Consider the following 20800-nt stretch of genomic DNA (forward strand, 5'->3'; position numbering starts at 1 on the left):
GTGGGCCCCCCAGCGCGATGCCCCCGCCGCGCCGGCCTCAGCTGGCCAGACCACAACAGGTGGACATCAAGCCCTAACTCAATGCAGCGGGACTTCTCCCTTCCCAGAAACTCCAGAAGCGAAAGAGGGACACAGGAACAGAGCGGCACCTGACACGGACAGAGGCCTCGGCCTGCTCAGGGCTCCAGGAGGGCCAAGCCGCGCGGACGGGCTCACAGGTGGAGGCTGATGGAATGTGCACCTGCTGACCTCCAGGCGCCCTCCTCTGCCTTCGACTGGCCTGAGAGCAGGGCAGGCCTGGTCGCAGAAAAGGGCCTGACAGACGCAGAGACGGAAGCACAGCCAACGTCAGGGGCAAGGACAGAAAACAAAGGAGGTGTGTCCTAGAGACTCTGATGGGAACTTTGACGTTATCAGCTTGGCCAGGATGCAGGTGTTTGCTCAAACAGGATGCCAGATGTTTTTGTGAAGGGTTTTTTTTTTTAAGATTTTGAGAAAGAGACAGTGAGCACACAGTGGGGAGGGGTAGGGAGAGTCTTAAGCAGACCCTGCTGAGCACAGAGCTGGATGTGGGGCTTGCTCTCGAGGCCCTGAGATCATGAGCTGAGCGGAAACCGAAGTCAGATGCTTACCTGCCTGTATGTACCACCCAGGCTCCCCTCTGTGACGTATTCTTTAGACGAGAGTAACATTTAAATCAGTAGACTCTGAGTAAGACAGACCGTCCTCCATAATGTGGGTGGGCCTCATCCTATCAGTTGAAGGCATTTAAGAAAAAAAAAGGCTACAGTCCCCAAGGAGGGAACAGTTCCACCTCCAGACCTGAACTGCAATTCCTCCCTGGGTCCCCAGCCTGCTGGCTCCCCTGCAGATGTTGGACTTGCATCTGCACAGTCATGTGAGCAAGTTCCTTAAAACGCCCCCCCCCCAGCCCCGTATACCCACAAACGCACATCCCGTTGGTTCTGTTTCTCTGGAGAATCCTGACTATACACCGTGGAGGGTACAAGCCAGCACACTCGGAGATGTGGGAGCGGCTGGGGCCCGGGGCAGAGACAGAGCCTGGGGCTCCGAGCAGCCCGGCGGGGCTCGGCTCGCAACCCCCCTAGGGCCAGGCCGTGGTCTGGCCGGGAGCTCCGTAAAGCACAGTCCCTACAATCGCGTGCTGAAGCTACTCTGAGTTAGTTTCTCTTACTTGTAACCCACTGCAACCCAACAGCACTGTCCCCTCTGTGCATTTTCAGCTCTGTCACTTTTCACAACATGGCAACCGTGAACGAGACCCGCCCTACCGGAGCGCTTTGCAAGTCAAGTCACCCACAGGCCCACCTGCTCCTGTACGGGACACCCACTCAGCACGACGGGCTCGGGGCCCGAGACAGCTCGACCCTCGCCAAGCCAGGGCCCCAAGCCCCTACCGGCAAGAAGGCAGAGCAGAGCAGTCACCCGCCAAGAGCCCTGCTCTTGCTATGGGCTCCACACCCAGGACACGAGGCTCCGCTTTCTACTTCTCGGCCCACAACCCCGACACAGGGTCCGCAACGGAGCTGCCAGCAGCGGGGTGACAGGAGGAGGCTGGTCATCACCCCGCTCTGTAACAGAGCCTGGCATATGGTAAGCACGGGGTAGATGTTACTCAGTACACCCCCTGCACTGATACCTACAACAGAATATAAACCGGGGACCCCTAACTGGCTTAACAGCTGAGGAACAGACCTGCGGGGGTCCAGCACCTTGCCCACGATACACACAAGCGCGAAACAGCGAACCTCGAATCTGAAAACAATCTGCAGCCACCAGTTTGACCTCACCAGGTGTGTGCTCAATGCACGAGCTCACAGACATTTCCGGAACTTGCTCTCCCTGCCTCTCCCACTCTCCACACACACGGCCTGGATGCCTTTGCTTCGGCTTCCCCGCCTCATGAGGCAAAAGGGCCCAAGAAGACAGAGCAAAGCAAAACAGCGACAAAAACCTGCCTGAGGAAGGATGCCTGGCATGGATGCCAAAGGGGCGGAGGGTCTGGGGGTGCAGGTGGCCCCACGGCTACAGCCAGGGAGGGCGTGCGGTCGGCTGGGGGTGGGGTGGGGGTGGAGAACAGCTGTGGGAAGGTTGAGGCAGGAGCAGAAAAGCCATGGACCCCCGGCTTCTTGACCCTCCAGGCAACGATGCCAGGGCGGGTCTGAGAGAGGCCTGGACACGGGACGTTATACCCAGTGGGCTTCAGATGGATCCCACTGGGTCCTGCAGACAGATGGACCAACAAGAGAGGAGCCGATGCTTCTGAAATGGCAGGCACCAAGACCAGTGAGGGTTGTCTAAGTGGAGTAGACGGGGGCGGGAGGCGTGGACATGGACCCACCTCCCGACTTGAAACCTGTGAGCAGGGCCCCGCATGTCTCCGGGCCTGTGTGGGAGGAGGAAAGATGTTGCCTAGATTGGGTTATAAAGAGTCAAAGATTAATCCCGTGGCCAGACAGTAAAAGGATCAAAGTGCTGAATTAATCATTCATAATTACCATGCGATCAATAACTAATCTATCACAAAGGACAACGCCAGAGTCAGCAGGCAGAAGTCTTGCTCAGAGTTCAGGGGCAGGGAGGTGAGTGGGCCGAGTGGGGCTCACGGAAAATCCGGACCCCCGGAGGGAGAGGTACACACACACCGCTGTCCTCTTGTTTCCTGTCCTCATCTGCAAACTGAGGAAGCAACACTCAGCAGGGACACTCACAAGTCTGGGGCTTCAGGAAAGTTCTAGAATGCGTCCTACACTCCTATTTAGCTGCCCATAACAGTTGCCTGATTTGAGCTCTGTAAGACAATTAAGTCTATGTTGCCCTCACTCATCCCGTGAACAACCCAGTATTTCTCCCAATGGACCATTTAAGTCAGTATGGGGTGAAGGCCAGAACTCACGGCAGTTCCCGAGTCAGCCTCGGGTCCATGCCAGCTGGGGCGAGATGCCATGGGCAGGCTGGCCGAGGGGCACCACAGCCCAGTGGGGTTTCACCCAGCTGCCGCTCACACGTCCTCAAAACCAGGAGAAAACCCAGCAGAAGACACTGGCCACCCCCTGACAAACAGGCTCGCTCTCGGACAGATTTCTTCTCAGACCATGCCATGTGTGGGCCCTCCAGGTGGGTTTTCACTGGAGCTTTATCTTTTCCCTACGGAATCCCCTGGCGGTGTCCACAGATGCGGCCCGTGGTGTCTTCCGTCCTGCCCTTCCGCTCCTTCTTGGGGCCGGCCAGGTCACTCCCACCTGGGTCACCCTGTCTGCAGTCAGGCCACTGTGCTTTCGGGAATGGGAAGTAACTCTGACATTACTGAGAGTCCGTATTGAGAGTCTGACGGTGAAGTATAAAGACCCCAGATGATAAATGCAATGTGCGTCCTCAACATGCTTTCACCCCCTTCTGAAAGGAATGAATCAGTCAGGATTTTCCTTAAACTCTGTTAAACTCTAGTAAGGACTAATAATGGGATCTTCCAAGCAGGGGTCTTAAAGGACTGATTCCAAGGAAGACATTTATCCATCACGGTCTTTTTTTTTTAAGATTTTATTTATTTGTCAGAAAGAGAGAGCACAAGTAGGGGGAGCGGGAGGCAGAGGGAGAAGCAGACCCCCCGCGGAGCAGGGAGCCCGATGTGGGGCTCGATCCCGGGACCCTGGGATCATGACCTGAGCCGAAGTGAGATGCTTAATCTACTAAGCCACCCACGCGTCCCTCTCCATCACATTCTTTTAAAATGTACTACACTGGGGTGCCTGGGTGGCTCAGTCAGTTAAGCGTCCTACTCTTGATTTCGGCTCAGGTCATGATCTCGGGGTCCTGAGATGGAGCCCCGCATCAGGCTCCTGGCTCAGCGGGAGTCTGCTTCTCCCCTCTCTCTGCCTCTCTCTCAAATAAATACATGAAATCTTAAAAAAAAAAAAAAAAAAATAGTACTGCACTATGATATTACGGAAGTCACCAAGACATTACTGAGGTGACTGTCAGTTCTTGCAGAAATGCTTGGAATGGCTCGCATCCTGTGCATCCCGCCGGGTGCGGACAGCTCCGCGCCTCCCCTGCGTGGATCGCCACCCACCCGTGAGAGCCCTTCTGCGGAGAAGCAAACACAGCGGGCGCGAACGAGGCAGATGCTTCTGGAAATGGGTGCTACGACGACGTGTCTGCTCAGTACAGACTTGATGCCAAAATATTTCCCGTGAGACTGTACCCCTGGAAGATGCACGGAGGGGGAAGGGAAAACAATTTCACGTACACGGTTTCACGTCACACGGGCTCAGGAGGACGCATCTGCAAATCCAGTTATTAACAGTTATTTCGCTTTCCTCAAATAACCCAAGTCCCACACTGATGCTGACTCTTGTCCCAAATATTTGGTTAGCTCATCTGATCTCAAACTCACATGTGCCCCTGGCCTCACTTCCTCAAGCAAATAGAAGCTGCTTCACTTCTAAAATAGACCTAAAAGTGAAACAAGCTCGCGTTTGGCTCCTCGATGATTCGGGGTGAATATCTTCCATAAGCCAAGCCAGGAGGCAGCCGGGCGCTCACTGGTGGACCGCGGGCGCGGAGAAGAGCGTGAGTTAGAGGCGAGGCTCCCACTTCTGGCCCGCCTGGCCCCCCTCACTGCACCCTGCTGGGCCCTCCGCACCACACGGTGTCCTCTCGAACAGACAGGAAAGAGGACACTGACTCTGCCTCAGAGAAACGCTACTTGCCCGATGTGCTCAGGATACATGTATGGACTGTCTGTTCTTCCCAGACCCACGTGAGCACCTGTTACCAAACACCGTCTGCCCGCCTCCTCCCATCTTCATACAGAAGGGACACTCCTGACGAGATGGGGCCCAGTAGCCTTGCTTAAGATGCTAAAACCCCAGACAGTAATAGATTATTAAGAGCAGGAAAAAAAAAAAGGAAAAGGTCAATGGCACTGGTGAAGTTGGGACAGAATAGAAAATAGTTATCTTGGCCTTCTTTATGATCCTGGCACACAGTGCCTAAGATCCTTATAATGTCCTAAGCTCTAAGAGCAACGCGAGCATCTTTTGTTCTACTATTTGGTCTTTTTTGGTTCCTGAAATAGCTCCGGAGCTTTCATAAAGGTGAAAGGATCATCTTCTGTGATATATAACATTCTGTTATTCATTACAAGCCCTTTTCTTTCTTTCTTTTTTTTTTTTTTCTTAAGATTTTATTTGACAGAGAGAGAGTGCGCACAAGCGGGGGGAGCGGCAGAGGGAGAGGGAGAAGCAGACTCCCCGCTGAGCAGGGAGCCCAAAGTGGGGCTCGATCCCTGAGATCATGACCTGAGCCAAAGGCAGACACTTCACCGACTGAGCCACCCAGGCGCCCCTACAAGTCCCTCTCAACCACACCTGAGTTTGTATTAATCAGGTGCTTTGGGGGAAGCCACCAGATAACCATGGGATGTGGGCTGGTTGCCAGGGGGACCAACAGTGGGACTAGAGAGTTGGGAGGCTCAGCCCCACTCCCCGACCTCAGGGAAGAGGAGACAGGGGCTGGAGGTCGAGTTAATCACCAGTGGCCAGTGACGTAAGCCATCATGCCTATGTAGTGAAGCACGTATATAAAAAATGCTAACCCCCAGGGTTTGGAGAGCCTCTGGGTAGGTCAACACATAGAGGCGCTGGGAAGGTGGTGTGCCGGACACGGAAGCCCTGAACGCCGTCCCCATACCTCGCCCCATGCCTCTCTGCCGCCTGACTGTTCCTGAGCTGCATCCTTTATAATAAACGAGTACTCTAACTAGTGAACTCTGAGTTCTGCGGACTGCCCTAGTAACTGAACCAAGCAGGTCGTGTCAGAATGAAAAGGCATCGTAGGACACGCCCAGCTGGTGTCAGAGAATGCTTGATGTGGAAAGGAAGCCCGCACGTCTGGGGTGCAGAAGTGCTGGGTCAGCACGGAGAGGAAAAGGGAAGCTCTCAGTGCTATAGCCAAAAAGTCCCGAACACATGCGGAAAGGTCAACGTTCTTACACCTTTCTATCTGGACAGGAACAAGAGGTCCAGCCTGCAACGGAGCTTTCAACCTAAACCACGCTCACCTGGCAAACTATGTTTGTCGACCTCTAAGCCATTTAAACCTCGTGCAGACAGAACTCAACATTCGACTGACATACCTTCGGCACACCAATTACTCTTCTCCTTTCACAGAATCCAGCCACAAGGATTTAATTTTTAATCGGTACTGTTAGGCTGAAGTAAGCAGAGTAAGAAAATCAGGTGTTACACTGGAGTTAGAGTATGCCCTACTCGTATTCTTTATAGTTAGATACTCAGAAAACCGAACAGATCACCTGACCACCCCTCCAAGTACACGGGCAACTTTCCAATCCTGTCATCTGAAAAAATACATCCAACAAAGCTTTATCGTAATGGCTACTACAGGCAGGCAGGATCTGAAACACGAAATAAAATCCCTGGAAGGATCCGTCTGGCATATACATATAAATACACACACAGCTTCGGCCATATGCTCACATCTCCTGACCTTTCCGCGCGTCTATAAGAGAAACTTCATTTTCCAACCTTTGTGGGAAATAGCGCTCTCCACTCCACCCGCCCTCCCCCAGACAATCGCAACTGACACGGTCAGTGTCTATGAATTGTGAAAGTACGTATCAAACAAGCTGATTATTTCAACAACTGGAAGAATCTGTGTGTGTGTGTGTGTGTGTGTTGCATTACAACCATGTATGTGTCCTCGAAAAGGAGCCCCGCCTACACTTTTTGCGGCTGCTGGGCTCTGGTCAGCACTTAGCGGGTCTATGCAGACTCGCAAGCCCGCAAACCCAATCCCAGGCCCAAAGCATGTTCCTTCCCTGAATGCACCCGGGTTAGGCTCGGATGGAGAAAAGTCAGTATCACAGGAGAGAGTTGCTGAAACTGTAAGATCCTCGCAGAAGGAGGGAGGATTCCTACAATCCCCAAACCCTGACACCAGAAACTAGTCCGTGACCGAACGACTGCCAGATTTATTAGCCCACACACCACCGGCCAGGAAGGACTCGAAAGACTGGCTGGGTGGCCAATGTATTCAAGTTCACGGGCTCTTCCGAACCTTGAAGACAAACACTGGAAAGACGTTATGCACTCTCAGCCCACCTCGCCGCACCCTGCTCCCTGTCCTTCCCACTATGCAAGCCGCAGCTTTGAACCCAGTGAACCGCTGTGCGCTGGTCTTCCTGCTCCTGAGCACAGTCCTCAGGCCCCCCGAGCACAGTGGTGTCAGGGAAAATCCTAAACGATCTGCAGACTCTGCGGCCTGGGTCACAGAGCTCGAGCACACCCACACAACTTTTCCTCGCTATCCCGTGGAAAGCTGAAGAACTCCAAAGGGTCTCAGAAATTAAGAGGCGGCAACTTCGCACCTCACGGCTAGGCAAAGCGAGGCCCAAAGCAGTGGTAATTCAGTGTGCATGCCACATGGTGGCCGGGTGGCCCGACGTCTGAGCTGTGTGTCCACATGCAAATTAGTGGTTATCACCACTAAGGACCGCGATCATCAAGTGCTTATCACGTGCCCCTCCACTTCACATCACTGACTAATCTGTAAGGTAATGACAGGTACGATAACACTGACTTAGCAGTGAGACAAGCTGATGTTCAATGGGGTCAAGGTCCCACAGCTACTGGTGAAAACGCCCAATGAGAACGCAGATCCCTTTCTTTCAGGAGGGTCAAAGTGCTTCTGTGACAAGAACACCCTCGGCCATGCCAGCCTGCCGTGATGGTCATGTGTCTGGCAGTCCTCCAGCCCAGGCCACCCCCCACGGCGCTGGCATGCCCGCTCACACGCAGCTTCCTCCATGACCGGGGCCGAGGGGACAGTGTGGACACCACTCCTGGTGGCCAGCACAGGGGCGGGCTCCTGGGGGCCGATGCGGAATGGGGCCCAGGGCAGCCAGCAGGGACAGGCGTCTAGCTGGGGAGAGGAGTCAAGGAAGGGTCGCTTCCAGAAGAGAGATATTCCATCAACAAGATGGGTGTCCGGACCTAGTCAGGAGGCAAAACAAGAACTGGGACATCTCTAGGCCATGGAGGCTGGGGGGCGATGTGGGGACCCCGGGGGCTGGCTTCCCAGGTGACTTACTGGGTAACCCCAGGAAGACCGGCTTGGGAAGGTCCAGCACCAAGCTGCTCGTTTCCTAAGTTGCACTAACCATGGACCCCACTTCCTAACAGACAGTAGGTCTCGGTACAAATACGTATGCTTCTCCACCCATCCTGCGGACCACGCGATGGGGAGCCGTCCCCACCCACCGGTATTCATCTTGTGATAAGGTGTGCATCTTACGACGGCTCGTGCAAAGCTCCACCACAAGTGGACAGAACATGCAGAAACACAGTGAGCCCACGATTCCTTCTAGCTGTGCCAACAGCTCCTCCCACACCTCCCCAGAGCAGCTCGTGGCCAGGGCTAGAAGGGGCCCAGGATGCTGACAGTAACGGCTGCCAGGGAGGGAGGCTGGGCCATGTCTCCCCGGCCTGACCGATTCCTCCTCCTCACCACCAGGGCCATGGGACGGCCGGAATACTGCAATCCTCCGGGGGGTGGGGGGCGGGGAGGAGGGTAAACCACAAAGTCCAGGGCAGATCCCCAAACTGAGGGCAGATAGATAGCCCGGCGGCCAGAAGGCACTGCTTCTACCACCAAAGCAAACAAGCAAAAGAAGTTAAGATAATGATTAATCGCTATCACTGGACTTTGATTCCAGTGAGATTCAGCTGTTTAATCCATGCTTTAGAGAAGTGTCAAATGACTCTATTCCTCCCCTCCGCAACGCCGCCCAAAAGGGGGGAAGCCACTCATTTCGTTCCGTGACTCCGTTCGCAGAAATTCTAGAACTGGAACCCGATGACCGGTGAAGACCACCTAGAAAGAGAAAGTCTACAAACTTCCCTTCTGTCTTCGACTGTGGCCTGCCTCACGGTCGCAAGGAAGCGCCCAGAAAGCACCCAAGACTGTGGTGTTCCGTGCGTGGGAATATACAACACAAGAAAAGAATTTTCCACTCCAGAGAAGTCACAGCCCGCCCTGCAAGGACCAAGGACCTCAGCTACACGTTACAGAAAAAAGCACAGACTCAGTAGTGCAATCTCTATTTGTACTATTAGAAAACAACTGGGGGGCGGGAAGGGGAGAACAGAAACATGCCCACAAAATATCACTCAAAAAAGACAGAATTAATTGCATCTTTGTCTTTCGCGATTTACCGTGTTTCTTCTCCAGACTTCTGGTCCGGACCCCTAATTCTTCCATTACATCATAAAGCAGGGAGACACTGGGCGCAAGAAACTACATAAACAGCCGGTCATTCTGGAAGGTTCTCACTTGCCATCAATCCTAAAAATATCAGTCCAAGAACACTGGACTTGAAGAGGAAAAATCCAGGTCACAGTCCCAAAGTCCACCCATTCGCTAGCACTGCCCTTTCAAAAAAGGCAAATTTTTAAAGGCAAATTAGACACCGGGGAGTCTCTATTACCCCGTTCAACATTAACGCTCTGTTTCCGTGATTTTAACTCTTTAAGTGTAAAATCCATTCATTCGACAAACAGGTACCGAGCACCAACTACGTATCTGTCATTGTTCCAGGTACTGGAAATGCAGACGTTAACAAAAGAGACAGGAGTCCCCGCCACCTGAATGTAACCACATCTTTCCAACCCGCTTTGGGAAAGGATTTCCCTCGGAAACAAAGTAGCAGGGGAGGAGATGACATTTTACTACCTCTGGCAGAATGAGTCCCTCCACAGGAGATGCTGAACCTGCTCCCGAGCAGTGGCAAGTGAGGGAGGGACCAGCAGAGGTGACATCGTGAAGAAAGCAAGCGCAAGCTCCTTACAGGAAGGGGTGACCTCCAGCCAAGAGGAGGGAATCCCGCCCAGGACTGAACATCTTGCAAGAGAGGACAGGGACAGGCGTGGGGTGACAGCAAGCAGCATGGAGCGCGGTCTGTGTCGTCGGACGAAGAGAACCTTGGCAGAGCTGACGGAGTGGCCAAACCAGAAAAGCGTCCCAGAGGCCAGACACGTTCCTCATGTGGTTCTGCTCACTCTTGGCAGAAGAGGAGAATTTTAAAACGAGATCTCTGTTTACAGGCAAGACCGTCATCTAGAGGGCATTCAGCTCTAAGAAGCGCCTAATTTCCAAGGCCTCGGGATGGGGAAAGTCATTCCAGGAGAACGTACTGGGCGATTCCAAGAAATGGCACAGCTCCCAGAACTGAAATGCCCAGGAGAGAGGGGCTGGCTTTCCAGGATGTGGGGGGAAATGGGGTTTCGCCGGAAAGATGGGACGCTCCGCATGAAGCAGGCGGGCTCTGCGAATCTGGAGGCGTCCCCCTTGAACCCGATAAGCGAGGAGCGGGAGCACCCGGGCGGCTTTGGTTTGTGAAAATAGCCTCCTGAGACTCACCCGGATTCATTCTGAATCCAGTTCTTTGGAGTTGGGTCAGGGAAGGAACGGAGGGAGGTCCTAACCGAGGGCTTATTATTCTTTTTGAAAACTATTTTTCAATGGAGAGAAGTGAAGCGGTATGTTCTGATGAATGCCCCAGGACAAAAAGGGATGCTTGCAGGCTGGGCACGCGAAGGAGGGGAGGCCATGGGTCTGATTTCTATTCTCTCTGTTGATGATGATGATGATGTTGATGAACAACAGCTCCCACTTCCTGAGCACCCAGAAAGCGCCAGGTCCTGGGCCAGGTCCCTCCACAGCCCAAGCTGTTTCTCCTCCTCTTGCCAAACCAGACAAGTAGGTATTTTCACAGATTTCAGCTGGAGATACTGAGGCAGAGCATCTCAGCTCCCCAGACGTAGGGTGCAGAGTCCGATCCAGGTCTGTCCACCTCCGAAGCTGGACATGTTGCCTCCTTCTTACATTTTAATTTTCTTTTTTTTTTTCCCTCACTAAACTTGAGTTTCTAGAAGACTGGAACTTCATGTTCTTTCACTTTGGCTTCACTAACTCCACACCTGGCACATAATAGGTGCTTAGTAAATTGGCACTGAATACCTTAACAATGGAGTCAGCAGCCTGCATAAATCCAGCTGTTGAATTTTCTAGAAAGTCAGCCAGGCAGCCTTCCCAAACCCTCTGGTGGCTGTTCCTTGGAAAAAGGCCCACCAGGCAGGTGACACACAGGCCACCAGGTGGATAAATGCCAGACTAATTCCAACAAGGGAGGACACGTGTCCAGGCATGGGGACCGTGCAGGAAGCGTTACCCAGCAGGCCAGAGCCATGCCTGTGTGAGCCTGCCTGACCCTGTCAGGCCTACCAGGTCATCCCTGAGGTCACAGGATGCAATTCTGTCCCCAACCAGGAAGTATACTTGGGGCATCCCTGCCGTGAGAAATCTCTCTCCCTCTGAAAGCACACTCTTCCTCCATGCCAGAGTCTTTCTGGCTTCCCTGGCCCACCATGGATGCAGCTGAGCTTCCCAGGAGAAGACACGGCTTCATACATCCTAAGTCCCCCCCCTCGCTCCACATGGCGTTGCCCACAGAAACACTGAACGGGAGGAGTGGGGCTTGGTGGGCAGCTGGGCTCTGCACTGGGAAGAGCTCTATTTCCAGAGGGAAGATGAGAAGTAGGGTATGCTTCTCAAGTCATGGACCCCCTGCTCGCATCTCCAGGGAGCACTTAGCCCTTGACAGAGCCTGATTCAGTATCCCCTTGAACAAACTTTCCTTGTCTGCTATGTCCACTGCCCTGCGGGCTGGTCAAAGAGTAATTCGGAGAGACAGAGTGTGCAGGGGGCGGGGGGAGGGGGCGTGATACAAGAACATTCGCTGGGATCGCTTACACAATCCTTACACCACAGCCATGAGCTGCATGCTATCACGCCCATTCCACAGATTAGAAAACCGAGGCTCAGAGAGGTGAAAATACACACCCGGAGTCTCATAGCTACTGGTGGACCCTCAGTTCCTACCCTGGTGAGCCTAAAACTCCAACATTCTTTTTAGTTCCCCCCCCCCACCACCAAAGATTAAAAACGAAAACGTGATCCCCGGTCTCAACCTAGAAAGAAATGGGAAAGACAGACACGTACTTGACAAACTAAAAAACAAAACAAAGTGTGAGTTTTCAGGAGGGAAAAAAAAGAAAAAAAAAAAAAAAAAAAAACGCAAGAGAAGATCCAAGGGGAAGCAACTTATTCAACGGGCAGCGGGGGGCATCCAGGAAGGAGGTGACAGCATGGGGGTCAGTGCACGTCACCTACAGCGACGGAAGGACCCCAAGGTGTCTGGACAAACAGAATGGTGTGCCCACGCTGTGTTCAGAATAAAAACAGCGGCTTCACAGAGAATGGGCAGAGGGCACAGTCAGTGGGGAATATGATTCGGTGTCCGGCATTATTTTTATAAAATACATCCACGGTGATGGAAGGACCATCAGCCTGTGCCCCCATCTCCTCCGGTCCGTGCGCCCATCAGAACCAAATGCAGAATTGGTGGGTGTCGCTTACCACTCCCTGGCATGTTCCGTGGGAAGCGGTGCACGGCGCCGGGAGCCACCGGGCGGGCTCCTAGCCGCCCCGCTGGCACCCAACTATTTACCCCACTGAAACGTCAGCTCATCGGGAGGATCCCAGAGAGGTTTAGCCAGATGTGTGCGTACAGTGCCCGCCCGCAGGTAAGAACCAGGAGTCTGGAGAACCTGCTCAGAGATGGGAGCAATTCACGGCGGGGCGTATCTAACATCAGCCGTGGCAAGAGAAGCAACAGAGGCAAACTTGTTAATGGACTTCTGAAGGCAGCAGGGACGGTGGCTCGCTTTCCTTATGAAAACCTCCAGCTTGAGATCTGCCTTCGGGGATAGGGTTTAGCATCGTAAAAGAAAAATAACTCATTCTAAAAAATATTCACCTGCAAGGGCTGGTTAACTGAGGGTTAAAAAAAAAACAAGTTAATTTAGGTAAGTCGTAATATAATGGGGAAAAGCATATTAGACTTTAGGAGAGAGCGTGTTGTGGTTCTCTACCTAAGGGAGACCTAAGGATACTCTTTCATCACTGATCTTAATACTGAATTATATCTAAGTTGTACCCACCGCTTCCAAAAATGGATTGATACTTCTTTGGATGGACGCAAAGGTCCGTGTGTTCTATGGCCAATAAATTAAAACCTCGCTGTGCACTGCTGTGTCCCCTGGGACTGGCATGGCCTAGAAAAGCAACAGATATACATCGAATGAATGTAAGAAACAGGAAAAGTGAGGAGCAAAAGTAAGAAAAGCCAACAGGCTGGAGGAACACAGGACTCATGGGGATAAAGCCCTCTACGAGCGGTGAGCATCCTGACAGCAAAGGAAACGTGAAACATTAATGGGGTCCAATAATCCGCTAAAAGGGAACAGGCCAGCATGGCATGAGCCGTCCGAGCATCAGGAAAGTGAGCCGTAAGAGCTGAGACCCGGGGATCACAGAGGGTGACGTGGAGTGTTTCCGTGCCAACGGGGAACTGGGAACAGGGAGGTCCGAGGTTCGCCTGACTCTGGGAAAGATGGAGCGAGCAGGTGCCTCAATGGCTTTTTGTTCTGTCTTCCTCATGCAGACAGATACTCTTCCGAGTGCAAAGGATGGAGCGGGCACCGGTCCAGGATAGGGGAGGAGGCTGCAGGGGGTCCAACCTATTTGGCTGCTTCTGAGGACAAGGAAAACTCAGCATCTACCTCAAAAATCTCATTTTGATGCACTGAAAACTCTAAGGAGTCGGAAGGACAGGAAGGCACAAGCAGACCCTGGAGGACGGGGGGTAACTCCAGAGGCCAAGGGGGTCGGAGCCCACCGGCTGGGGCCAAACTGGGCTCTGCCACTCCGCAGGGGGTGATCTGGGTGACTCTTCTGACCCCTGGGCCTCAGTTTCCTCCCCCTGCAAATACAGGATAACGAGAGTGCCCACCGCATAGCACAGTTAGTTGGATTCACTGGTTAACAGGTGAAGAACCTGTTTTTGTAACAGGGAAGTCACCTAAACAGGTACGAAACAGAGGACATAGGCAAGAAACCATGGCCTCCCTTTCTGAAGGTCTGTGATATTGTCATTTGAATGGATACTGCAGAAGCAGCATTAATCACGTGGGCAAACACGATACTTAGATGTGGCCTGAATGCATTTCGTTTTCCAAAAGGCAAAAAGATGTCACTCTGTGGGAGAACGATTATGGATGGTTTTCCTCCTAGTTTTTTGCCATCTCAGCCCTAAGAAAAGGTGTTTAGGCATGGCGGGAGGGTGAAGGAAATCAAAATCATACTCAACGTCGGCTTCAATATCCCACCAGAGGCCAATATTCGTTACTATTCAGGATTCTGTTGAACACATGAGAAAAAGGACTTTATCTTTAGGGGACAGCATCATTTCCCTATGAGGGCAGGATGCTAAGAAAGTAAGAGTTATTTTGATGTGTGCATGCGCGTGTGTGCATGTGTAAAGCAGGTAAAATATTGATGATGTTCTCATGGATAATATAGTAAAAGATGGACATCCAATGAACTATGACAGGAGCTGGGTCCAAAAGCTACAATTGACAGGAGTCTTGCCAGCTAACTTTCTGGTTTCGTCCTCTCTCATCCCACCTCAAATGCCCCTGACACCCCTTAAATGGCACCATGGGAAGGGAAGGTCTTTGGTCACCTGGAATTACCAGAGCCTCCCTCCTGGAGGGTAGGGGTGGGAACTCAGGACCTTTCGGGAACCCACAAGTGCATCTATGGTATGTACATTCAGAATTCCTTAAGAAATGATCTATTAGAAACAAGTATGAGCAAGGCACCAGAGCAGAACCTTCAGCATAAGTAAGACACGGTTCTTCTACTCAAGAAACACACGATCTCAGGAGAAAGGGGGAAACGTGGTCCATAAAGTAACACTTACTCGTAACAGCTTATACAACAGGTGCATGCTACAAGAGTCCCCTAAATTACCTCCAAATTTGAAGATGCACGGACATGGCTTCGATTCCAATTTGAGCACTGAGTGACCTCTCAGTCCCTTTGGGCAAGTTACCAAACATCCCTGGCTCAGTTTCCCGATCTGCAGCTCTAACAACTCCACGGAAAACACAGAAGACACACGGGAGGTTTTAGCACGGGACTCCAAGTTATCACTGTCCTATTAGTGTTTTTCACCGTACTTATGCGAGATGGGTATTTGCTATTGGAGAATCTAAACCATAACGTGGTTCCTAAGTCGCCCACGGTCACGGGGCACCACCACTGGAAGAAACAAGAGCCAAGAAATATCTGGCCCCGAGCATGGCCACCCCCAACATCTGTGACACTGGCCAAGGCTCCCTGCAGGGGAAGATAAAAAACCCTTCATCTTCTCTACTGACCTTCTTTTCTAACTCTGGTCTCTTCCACTTGGCAAACAGATTATCCAGCCAACTGCTGGAGTCTGGTGTCTCCACGGGAGCCCTGGGTCCCTGGATGTATGACTCTGGGCGCCATGGACAATGTCTGCAATCCATCTTGGGAGGCTTCACTGTGATGCTCACACATTCCTGTCTCCAAACGGACCTCGGTCCCGAAATGAACACGCACACAAACGACCACACAGCTCAGCCTCAGTGGCAGGCAGGAAGAGCCAACAGAAACAGTTTTTTGTTTTTTTTTTTTTTTAAGATTTATTTATTTATTTGAGAGAGAGAGAGAGAACACGAGCAGAGAGGATAGGCAGAGGGAGAAGCAGGCTCCCTGCTGAGCAGGGAGCCCAACATTGGGCTCGATCCCAGGACCCCGGGATCACGACCTGAGCCGAAGGCAGATGCTTAATGACTGAGCCACTCAGGTGCCCTGGTCTTTTCCATTTTAAACGAGCTGTTTCTGGGGCACCTGGGTGGCTCAGTTGGTTAAGCATCTGCCTCCTGCTCGGGTCATGATCCCAGGGTCCTGGGATCAAGTCCCACGGTCCTGGGATCAAGTCTCACATTGGGCTCCCTGCTCCACGGGGAGCCTGCTTCTCCCTCTGTCTGCCACTCCCCCGGCTTGTGCTCTCTCTCTCTGACGAATAAATAAAATCTTTAAAAAAATAAAAAACATAAAATGAGAAAAGACCAAACTTCGAGAAACCACAATCCTCTGAAACCTCACGTTATCAAAAATACGGTCAAGAGAAAGCTAAACCCAGAATGACTGTGTTACTAATTCCATCCCTAAGTATAGACCCAAAGGTCCTGAGAGCAGGGACTCCAACAGGTACCATACACCTGTGTCTCCCGCTGCACCATTCCTGGGAGCTGTGGGTGGACGCAGCCCGGTGCACACGGACAGACAGACAGACCAACACGCAATGTGTGTGCACCGCAGAGGAGGATCAGCCACAGAAGGAATGAAACTGGGATACACGCTATAACGAGGATGAACCTCGAAGACCGTGCTCAGTGAAATAAGCCAGACACAAAGAAGAAATAATATAGGATTCCATATCCGTCAAGTAACTAGAAGAGGCAAAATCACAGAGACAAGTAGCGTAGAGGTTACCAAGAGCTGGGGTGGGGTTGGGGATTATTGCTTCCATACATACAGACTTTCTGTTTGGGCGACACAAAAGTTTTTGAAATAGATGGTGTTAATAACTGCCCAACACCGTGACTATAACGAACGCCACGGAACTGTGCACTTAACAACAGTTAAAATGATCAATTTGATGTCATGTATATTTTACCACAATAGAAACATATCTGTAAAACACTGTCAAGAGCAATTCTAGCTATTATAAAACCACCGACTTTTAAAGGAAAACGCAACCCTTCCTGCAGGGTGTGGCTGGGAGGTGCCTGAAGCATTGTGACGACGATCACACAAAAATAAGCTGCTTACGTTGGAACAAGCTAATAAACAGGAGAGCACTAAATCCTCTCTGCCAGAGAGAAAGAACAGGTCAAGGAAAGTCACAATGAGCCTTTTGTTTGAAATACCAGGTCCCCTGCAAAGAACCAGCTAAGTTGACCTCAAACAATGGCACAAACCTTCAGGCCTCTAATCGGAGCATCCGAGGGGGCCCTGCAGATCACAGGAGGCAGAGAACAGCCCCGGACCTTTGTCAGATTCTGTCCTGTGGGCCCAGGGCATCTTGTTAAGAGGAACCCGAGCTCGAACCTGGTGTCAGATGCAAAGTGGGGAAGGGGAGGCTCGGAGAGGCAGGGAGGAGGGCCCCGCAGGGTCGGGGGGTGGGGCGGGGTTCCTGCAACCCCCAAGCCCACTCAGTCCAGACCCGGGGCTGGGGGCGCCACCGGCAGAGAAGAGCATGGTGGCATTCGGACACACTTGACAGAGGGAGGTGTGCCTTCCTAGCCCAATCCCAGACCTCGAGCCTCGGCCACCGCCTTGTCCAGCTCTGTCGCCACATTTCCCATGTGCCATGAGTGTCCGTGGTCCAAACACACACAGCATGCTTTCCCCTGCGTGCCTTCTGCCAGTTTTCCTATTTGACTGTTTCTCTTACTTAGAGGGCTTTTACGGGGCGCCTGGGTGGCTCAGTTGGTCAAGCGACTGCCTTCAGCTCAGGTCATGATCCCAGGGTCCTGGGATTGAGTCCTGCATCGGGCTCCCTGCTCTGCGGGGAGCCTGCTTCTCCCTCTCCCACTCCCCCTGCTTGTGTTCCCTCTCTCGCTGTGTCTCTCTCTGTCAAATAAATAAATAAAATCTTTAAAAAAAAATAAAAAAATAAAAAAATAAAAAAATAAACCAAGGCTCCTAATAGTCTGCGTGCTAAATGCCCTGCAATGATTTGTCCCAGGCCGGAGTGTGCAGGTTCGTGTTTGGAAGGCCGCTGTGCCCCTGCACAGATGTGTATCTGCCGTGTCCTCAAACACCATTTTTCCTTTACAGTGGTGCTGAGTCTTACTGAGGAAATTCTTTCTTAGCCTGAGGGCACAAGGATTCTCATGACTCATTCTTATTTGAGTAAGTTTTTAGAAAATGCTGTTTTCTACTCGTAGTGATTGAACTGGCCTGAAACTGATGATTAAGGATAGGATGGGGGCAGGGTTCCAGTTCCCCTCCCCGCACCCAGCCCCGTGGGTCCTCGCTGCTCTGCTGGGACTTCTCCGAGCTGCACCGAGTTTCCATAAATGTGTGGGGCTCTTTATAACACGTCTATTCTGGTGCTCAGGTCAACGCATCCTTGAATCATTAACACGCTTTCCTAATTGTGATGACTCCTGGAGAAGCTTTGTTATCATTCCTTATGAGCCATCTGGGGCACGTGGCTGGCTCAGTCGGTTGAGCAGTGACTCCTGATCTCAGGGTTGTGGGTTTGAATCCCACACTGTGTCTAGCGATGACTTAAAAATAAAATCTTAAAGACAAAGTTAGGAGCCATCTGACAAATCATACCAAAACTGCAAAGTGTGGCCGCACGTGCATTAAATTTAAAGACAAATTTGATAACATGCAACATCTTTGCTAGTTAAGTCTTCTGATTCGCCATCGCGGAAGAGCGCTCCAATTGTTTGTCTTTTTTACGTCCTTCAGCGGCAACTTACACTTGGGTGTGAGTCTGTGTTTTCACAGACATGACTAATATTATTCTGTGCGTATGGTGGATGCTCTACACTTGCGACAGGTTACGGAGGTTTCCTAAAGTTCCGGCTTAGCCAGGGTTTTGCTCTCTTCATCTGTTCTGTATTATGTGAGTGGAGAATTGTGTATATTCTCGTGGTCGCTGGTGAGATATCACTTTTCCCCCTTCCATCTTTGAATGTGTCAACGCCTTCACCATCTAACGTTGGTAAAGCATCCTTGCATGATTATAACGAACCCAACTTGGTTATAACATTTGTTTGATGTTTAATTTAAGGCAAAAGGGTAAATCTGACTACCGCTTTACACGGTTGTATGATCATGTGAAATATGCCCATATGTGGATTTCTTGTGCTGTCTCCTGCAGGGCTACAGAGAGAGCACGGTAAGATGAGTCGAGGCTCTGGTCTCTACCTCTCCCACAGCTCGTGTAAAAGGAGCAATGATTTGCTCCTTGAAGGTTTTGTGACACTCACATCTGCAAAACCCCAAACATTTTTGAGGCGATGGTACCGGATTATAGACCCCATTCTGCCACTTAATTCCTTATTAAGATTCTGTATTTTGCCAGGAGTCGAATTATTATTTTCACTTTGCTTTCCTCTTTCAACTCTTCCTCCTTATTTCTTCCGAATTCTGTACCTGAAACTTTTGAGAGCTGTGACACCACTCACAGAGCTATACATTCTGTCAGAATATTCCAGATGCATTCACTGTACAGGAGAAATAGTCTTGGTTTTCCTAGGTAATCTCTAGGTTAGTTTTTTAGGTAATCTCTAGGGATCAGGGGTTTTTTTGTGTTTTTTTTTTTTAAGACTTTATTTGTTTAGAGCAGTTTTAGAGGAGGGGATGGGGATTTCCCATATACCCAATACTCTCCTACAAGCGTGGCCTCGCCCATGATCAACTTCACTCACTAGAACGGTACTTTTTTTTTTTTTTTAAACAACAGATGCTGACATATCCTAACCGGACAAAGTCCATAGCTGACCTTAGGGTTCAGTCTTGGTGTTGAATGTTCCATGGGTTTGGACAAATATATCCATCCTTATGACATCATACACAATATTGCCACCACTCTAAATCCTCCCTGCTCTGCCTAGTCATGTTTTTCCACTGCCACCCTGGCAACCACTGGTCTCGTTACTGTCTCCACGGTTTTTCCTTTTCCAGAACGTCACAGACTTGGAATCCTACTGCCTGTCGATTTTTCACACTGGCTTCTTCCACACAGGACTATGCATCCCAGCTTCCTCCCCGTCTTTCTGTGACTTGATAGCTCATTTCTTCTTAGCACTGCATTGTCTGGATGGACGAGCTTATTTATCCGTTCCTCTAATGAAGGATGTCATGGTTGCTTCCAAACTTTTTGGCAGTTACGAATAAAGCAGCCATGCACATCCCCGTGTAGGCAGGCTTCTGTGTGGACATAAGCTTTCAGCTCTTCTGGGTAACAGCGAAGGCACGTGACTGCTGGATCGTAGGGTCAGAGTAAGCTCAGTTTTGCAAGAAACTGACAAACTGCCCTCCAAAACACCTGTGACATTTTGCATTCCCACCGCCAGCGAGTGAGAGTTCTTGCAGCTCCATCATCCTTGTCAGTGTTGCGTGTTGCCATTTTGTTTTTGCGATCCAGTCTCCATTTCCCTCGTATTGGCACAGTCACAGGGATGAACTTGCTCATGGTTTTCTTGTGTTATTGTCTGAACTCCCTGGCGTGCTCTCCATGTGGTTTTCCTGCACGCCCATCTTCCTCAAGAGTGTCTGTGCTGAAGGTTTGCAGTTTTGGTAGATTTTACAAAGGCCTGGGTTTTGGTTTTGTTCCCACCTATCGATACTTTCTTCATCATTCCCCTAATTTCTGATCTCAGTTTTTCTAACTATTTTCTCTACATTCCTTAGCATTCTTCATTTGTCATGCTCCTAATTTCCATTTTTCTGCCAAGATTACAAATGGGGTCTTGAACACTTTAAACAATTTTATACCTGCTGTACATGTATTTTTCACTCAATTCTAAATGACTGGTACTTTCATTGTGACTTCCGCTGTAATCCACGAGTGGGGCAAAGGTGTGTTTTAAAGTTTCCATGCACATGTTTATGTGTTTTCGTTTTGAACTTTTTCTGTTGATTTCCAATTTCACTTACTGTGGATCGAAGAACGTGGCTTGCATGAAATAGATTGCTTCAAATTCAGTGCAAAAAAATAAATTTAAAACATAAA

General features: G+C 50.9%; 1 protein-coding gene across 2 annotated transcripts in view; it reads right to left on the reverse strand.

Moving 5' to 3' along the window:
- GRB10 (growth factor receptor bound protein 10) overlaps window positions 1-20800 on the reverse strand; it is a 173260-nt gene that overhangs the window by 64705 nt on the left and 87755 nt on the right. The window lies entirely within an intron of this gene.

The sequence above is a fragment of the Mirounga leonina genome, unplaced genomic scaffold, assembly GCF_011800145.1.
Source record: "Mirounga leonina isolate KUSES-001 unplaced genomic scaffold, KU_Mleo_1.0 Mir_199, whole genome shotgun sequence".
In the NCBI taxonomy this organism is placed as follows: domain Eukaryota; kingdom Metazoa; phylum Chordata; class Mammalia; order Carnivora; family Phocidae; genus Mirounga; species Mirounga leonina.